This window comes from Oncorhynchus tshawytscha, linkage group LG29 (assembly GCF_018296145.1).
Source record: "Oncorhynchus tshawytscha isolate Ot180627B linkage group LG29, Otsh_v2.0, whole genome shotgun sequence".
Classification (NCBI taxonomy): Eukaryota; Metazoa; Chordata; class Actinopteri; order Salmoniformes; family Salmonidae; genus Oncorhynchus; species Oncorhynchus tshawytscha.
In genome coordinates, this window is record NC_056457.1 from 6933958 (window position 1) to 6941064 (window position 7107).

Sequence of the window (7107 nt, forward strand, 5' to 3'; positions counted from 1 at the left end):
ACTTAGAACGTACCCCCACTCTGAATATTCCACTGATTAACTCAGAGTGTACTTTCACAAAGTGCAATGGCACTGGGACAAAACCCATTTCAATACCCTGAACTAACACACTGGGACGACAGTATGTATCGTCGGATAAGGGCAACACATCAGACAATATAAACGACTGCGCCGCACCAGTATCTCTAAGGATTTTAACCGTACGCTTAGACGCGTCGTCATTCGTTAGGGACACAAACCCCTTGAAAATGAATGGTTCATAACTGTGGTCGGGGACTGGGTCTTTCAAACTACAGTTACCCTGAGGCACCTGTTTAGTTTCAGACCTCTCAACCGTACGAATTAGACCAACACCTGCTTGGCACGAATAGGCATCCCTTGTTTGCGTTTAAGCAGGAAGCAGTCATTAATCATATGTCCCACCTTATGACAATAGAAACAGGGACGCTCATTTTTCTGGCGTGCTTGATATACAACTGGCCGACTAGGGCTACAAGTAGGCAACTCAGTGGCTCTACTCTCAGTATGAGCCGTCAACACAAACTCGTCTGCCAACAGACGCTTCTGACAGGGAGGATACTTTCTGGACATTTAGGTAAACTACAATGCGTTCGGGTAAGCAATTTTTAAACTCTCCCAACAAGATTAATCCGGAGAGAGTTGAAATCAGTTACCTTACTAGCAGCATGCCATTTATCAAATAGATTTCCCTTGTCTCTAGCAAATTCCACATAAGTCTTACTAAAATACTTTCTATGAGACCTAAATCTCGGTCGGTATGCCTCAGGCACAAGCTCATAGGCACGAGGAACAGTAGCTTTGACCACTTCATAATTCAAACTGTCTTCAAGCGGTAGTGCTGACAAAACCTCTTGGGCTTTACCAGTTAATTTACACTGAAGTAATAGGCACCATACCTCTTCAGGCCATTTCAATGCTGCAGCTTTACGTTCAAAAACACAAAAATAGGAGTCAACCTCTGACTTAGTACCTTTGTTCAGAGAGTCAATCTGCCTACTAATGTTAAACGTGTTGGAAGCTCCAGCTGGTGAGGATGACTCACTAATTGTCACAGCCGGAACGGAGGCTAGCCTCGCTGTCTCTGCCTCCAGTTCCATCTGGCGCATTTTGAACTCCAACTGCCTCTGTTCTCTGTCTGCCTCAATTTTACACATATCCAACTGGAGATTTTCTCGCCTAATTTGGGCTCACTCTTCCGCCTCCAGTTGAAACTGTATTGAACGGACATCCCTCTTGGCATCACCGGTTGACTGTGGGGAGAGTGGATCAAAATTGGGCAATGTGGCTTGAGCTTTAGCCTCGCCCTCAGACACCAACGGGCTTAGAGGAGCAGCAACATCCCCTACAGGGGTAGTAGGCTCAGGCAGCGATGACACAAGCACCTGCTCTTCCAACAATACATTTAACACCAGCTTTTTAACCTCCGCCTTCACAACACTCTGCGGAATCGATACTGAATAATGGTCAGTCAAGGTAATTAAATCAACTCTACGACATTTGTCAAAACTCTCACACAGGGTTATCCAAAAAGGATTTCAAATCAAAAGTAGCCATTTTGAGCAACTACACAAGAGCCAACAAATAGCAAACACTAATTCTACATCAGCTATGACGCTCAACACTGAACTAGACCACTATAACAATCTGCATGAGCGGCAGGGTGTCAATTATGACAGATCCCGGACGACCCCCCACTTATGTTAAGAATCCCCTTTGGCCCGGCAGTCTAGGCGGGATGGTAACGAGACCCGTAACATAGCTCATGCATATTATAATAGTGACAAAGTAAAAGTGCGAACGAAAAACCACAGACAACTTAATTACCGTCAAACACTCAGGGTTTATTTGAAAACTCACGGTCAAGGGGGGGCAGGAAAAGGGGCTGAGCTGGACCCAAGGAAAGAAACTAATATTTTAAAAAACACCCCTAAGCTAGACTAGCCTACTACTATACAGATAGCTAACTAACCAAAAATACAGTGGGCCCAGTTCTACCTAGTGTTCTTAGACAAAGTAGTCCTACGGGTAGTGTATGCCCATGGGCAACTTGTCTTGGTTCCCCCTTTTCCCACCATTAAACACCATAACAAAAACAATACTCACAGGTGGGGACAAAGTGATATGGAGGTGCTAAAACAAACAAGAGAACTACCAAGAAATTGTATGACATAGAGATATTGACAGAGAGATTGAGCTCTAGAGGAAACATGGGACAGGGTTTTTAAACCAAGAGAAAGTGGATGTGATAGGGTAATGGAAATAGGAGTTGTATCTTCTGATTGACGATTGATTGGTGACTGATTGGGGAGTGATGATTGCCACCTGTGAGGAGATAAGGAGAGAAAAGAACACACAGGATACACACACCCAGGATGCCTGTATCCTTAACACACACACAAACACTTCACAAGATGCAGATACATTTATTGAAACTTTGACCCTTTGAATGTTCTTACACTCACTGTTATGTAAGTGTGGTAGAGAGAGAGAGTCGAAAACAGCAGGTCCGGGACAAGGTAGCACGTCCGGTGAACAGTTCAGGGTACCATAGCCGCAGGCACAACAGTTGAAACTGGAGCAGCAGCTCGACCAGGTGGACTGAGGACAGCAAGGAGTCATCAGGCCAGGTAGTCCTGAGACATGGTCCTAGAGCTCATGTCCTCCGAGAGAAGAGAAAGAGAGAAAGAGTGAGAGAATTAGAGGGAGCATACTTAAATTCACACAGGACACCAGATAAGACAAGATAAATCCTCCAGATATAACAGACTGACCCTAGCCCCCCAACACATAAACTATTGCAGCATAATTACTGGAGGCTGAGACTGTAGGTGTCGGGAGACACTGTGGCCCCGTCCGACTTCACCCCGGACAGGGCCAACCAGGCAGGATATAACCCCACCCACTTTGCCAAAGCACAGCCCCCACACAACTAGAGGGATATATTCGACCACCATCTTACTACCCTGAGACAAGGACGAGTATAGCCCACAAAGATCTCCCCCACGGCACGAACCCGAGGTGGGCGCCAACCCGGACAGGAAGATCATGTCAGACTCAACCCACTCAAGTGACGCACCCCTCCTAGGGACAGCATGGAAGAGCGACAGCAAGTCAGTGACTCAGCCCCCATAATAGGGTTAGAGGCAGAGAATCCCAGTGGAGAGAGGAGAACCGGCCAGGCAGAGACAGCAAGGGTGGTTCGTCGCTCCAATGCCTTTCCATTCACCTTCACACCCCTGGGCCAGACTACACTCAATCATTGGACCTACTGAAGAGATGAGTCTTCAATAAAGACTTAAAGGTCACGACTGAATCTGCGTCTCTCGCATAGATAGGCAGACCATTCCATAAAAATGGAGCTCTACAGGTGAAAGCCCTGCCTCCAGCGTTTGCTTAGTAATTCTAGGTACAATATGGAGGCCTGTGTCTTGTGCCCGTAATGTACGTGTAGGTATGTACAGCAGAACCAAATCGGAAAGATAGATAGGAGCAAGCCCATGTAGTGCTTTGTAGGTTAGCAGTAAAACCTTGAAATCCTCCCTAGTCATAACAGGAAGCCAGTGTCGAGAGGCTCGAGTAATATGATCACATATTTTGGTTCTAGTCAAGATTCTAGCAGCCGTGTTTAGCACTAACTATTATTTAGTGCTTTATTTAGTGCTTTATCCAGGTAGCTGGAAAGTAGAGCATTGCAGTAGTCTAATCTAGAAGTGACAAAAGCATGAATATATTTTTCAGCATCATTTTCTGACAGAAAGTTTCAGATTTTTGCAATGTTATGTAGATGGGAAAAAAAGCTGTCATTGAAACAGTCTAGATATGCTCGTCAAAAGAGAGATCAGCGTCCAGAGTAATGCCAAGGTCCTTTACAGTTTATTTGAGATGACTGTGCAACCATCAAGATTAATTGTCAGATCCAACAGAAGATCTCTTTGCTTCTTGGGACCTAGAACTAGCATCTCTGTTTTGTCCGAGTTTAAAAGTAAAACATTTGCCGCCATCCACTTCCTTATGTCTGAAACACAGGCTTCCAGGGCAATTTTAGGGCTTCACCATGAAATGTATTGAAATGTATTGAAATGTACATCTGTGTGTCATCCACATAGCAATGAAAGTAAACATTATGTTTTCGAATGACATCCCCAAGAGGTAAAATATATAGTGAAAACAATAGTGGTCCTAAAACGAAACCTTGAGGAACACCAAAATGTACAGTTGATTTGTCAGAGGACAAACTATTCACAGAGACAAACTGATATCTTTTCGACAGATAAGATCTAAACCAGGCCAGAACTTGTCCGTGTAGACCAATTTGGGTTTCCAATCTCTCCAAAAGAATGTGGTGATCGATGGTATCAAAAGCAGCACTAAGATCTAGGAGCACGAGGTCAGATGCAGAGCCTCGGTCTGACGCCATTAAAAGGTCATTTACCACCTTCACAAGTGCAGTCTCAGTGCTATGATGGGGTCTAAAACCAGACTGAAGCATTTCGTATACATTGTTTTGTCTTCAAAGCTGCGCAACAGCTTTTTCAAAAAGAATTGAGAGGAATGGAAGATTCGATATAGGCCGATAGTTTTTTATATTTTCAGGGTCAAGGTTTGGCTTTTTCAAGAGAGGCTTTATTACTGCCACTTTTAGTGAGTTTGGTACACATCAGGTGGATAGAGAGACTTTTATTATGTTTAACATGCGAGGGCCTAGCACAGGAAGCAGCTCTTTCAGTAGTTTAGTTGGAATATGGTCCAGTATGCAGCTTGAAGGTTTAGAGGTCATGATTATTTTCATCATTGTGTCAAGAGATGTATTACTAAAACACTTGAGTGTCTCTCTTGATCCTAGGTCCTGGCAGAGTTGTGCAGGCTCAGGACATCTGAGCTTTGGAGGAATACGCAGATTTAAAGAGGAGTCCATAATTTGCTTTCTAATGATCATGATCTTTTCCTCAAAGAAATTCATGAATTCATTACTGCTGAACTGAAAGCCATCCTCACTTGGGGAATGCTGCTTTTTAGTTAGCTTTGCGACAGTATCAAAAAAGACATTTCGGATTGTTCTTATTTTCCTCAATTAAGTTGGAAAAATAGGATGATCGAGCAGCAGTGAGGGCTCTTCGATACTGCACGGTACTGTCTTTCTAAGCTAGTCGAAAGACTTCCAGTTTGGTGTGGCGCCATTTCCGTTCCAATTTTCTGGAAGCTTGCTTCAGAGCTCGGGTATTTCATATATACCAGGGAGCTAGTTTCTTATGAGAAATGTTTTTTTGTTTTTAGGGGTGCAACTGCATCTAGGGTATTGCGCAAGGTTAAATTGAGTTCCTCAGTTAGGTGGTTAACTGATTTTTGTCCTCTGACGTCCTTGGGTAGGCAGAGGGAGTCTGGACGGGCATCAAGGAATCTTTGTGTTGTCTGAGAATTTATAGCACGACTTTTGATGCTCCTTGGTTGGGGTCTGAGCAGATTATTTGTTGCGATTGCAAACGTAATAATGGTGGGCCGATAGTCCAGGATTATGAGGAAAAACATTAATTTCCTCATAATCCTGGACTATCGGCCCACCATTATTACGTTTGCAATCGCAACAAATAATCTGCTCAGACCCCAACCAAGGAGCATCAAAAGTCGTGCTATAAATTCTCAGACAACACAAAGATTCCTTGATGCCCGTCCAGACTCCCTCTGCCTACCCAAGGACGTCAGAGGACAAAAATCAGTTAACCACCTAACTGAGGAACTCAATTTAACCTTGCGATCCACTACATTTATTCCATGGGACAAAACTAGGTCCATAGTATGATTGTGACAGTGAGTAGGTCCAGAGACATGTTGGACAAAACCCACTGAGTCCTTCCAACTTCCTGTAATATACATTTAGATAACATATTTTTTTAAATCATTCATTAATGTAGTCCTTGCCACATGCTTTGAGCGTTGGCGCAAGTGTAGAAGGATTCCACCTTTTTCTGGTATTGTCACCTTGCATATTTGATGGCTCATTCGTAGCCTTGACCATAGCCTCAGGGTTAGTTGCTATAGCCCTATGTGTGGTGGCCCTGTCCTTTAGTTTGGCACATATCTCAGTGTTAATCCAGGGCGTCTTTTAATTAATGACCATCAAAAGGCTATGACCCACAACTGCTGCTCACCCAAAGGAAACACCCTTCTGTGGTTTCTGCTGGCCTTTTGATCCTCAGCTACTGAACTATTATAATCTGCAAGCCATTTCGGTGTTCCCCTTGTCATTAAGAGGGGGTGGCTCTATTTTTAAACAGTCTGCCTAACACTCAGCTTTATGTCATCTTGACAATGATATATATTTGGCCATTTTAGTGTTTCTTTCCGCTTTCGGGAAAGAAGAGTCTTTCTGCTGTACGAGCGTGAGCACAGTAGATGTATGTGACGAGCTCCACCCGCAGCATGACACCACATTCCGTGGGCAGTGGATAGGAAATACAAGGCTGTCCTCATGGCTTGGTCATTTCCTTCATAGCCAAACCACTGTCTCTCTTGTTTTGGTTCTTGTCTTACCTCATCAATGTAAACTGAGCTGGCCGAGGTCTACTCATGAAAGACACCATATGCTCTGTGAGTAAGTAGTCATGCAAGCGTTTGCACGCAAAATATCCTCTCCAAAACACCAGCCTGTCTTTGGTTTTCATGTTGCTCTCATTGGTGTTTTGCGTCAGTTAATCCGTGACAGTTTTGTCTCAGTTAATCAACTCAATACCAATAATATAAAAAAGACTTGAGTTAGTATATGATAGACGGTTTCCATAATGATGGATTCCATAATGTGTGTGTGTGTGCCTGTGTGTGTGTGTGTGTGTGTGTGTGTGTGTGTGTGTGTGTGTGTGTGTGTGTGTGTGTGTGTGTGTGTGTGTGTGTGTGTGTGTGTGTGTGTGTGTGTGTGTGTGTGTGTGTGCGCTCACACATAAGGTCAAATATAGGGCAGATGTTCTTTTATGGTTTATGCTTATGGGTAACTCATTGCTTTGTGTTTTATGAATTTACCACACTGGACTGAATATGCATAGAACACATTTTCAGAAATTTCCCAAAACCAAAAACAACACATTTCTGTTTTAG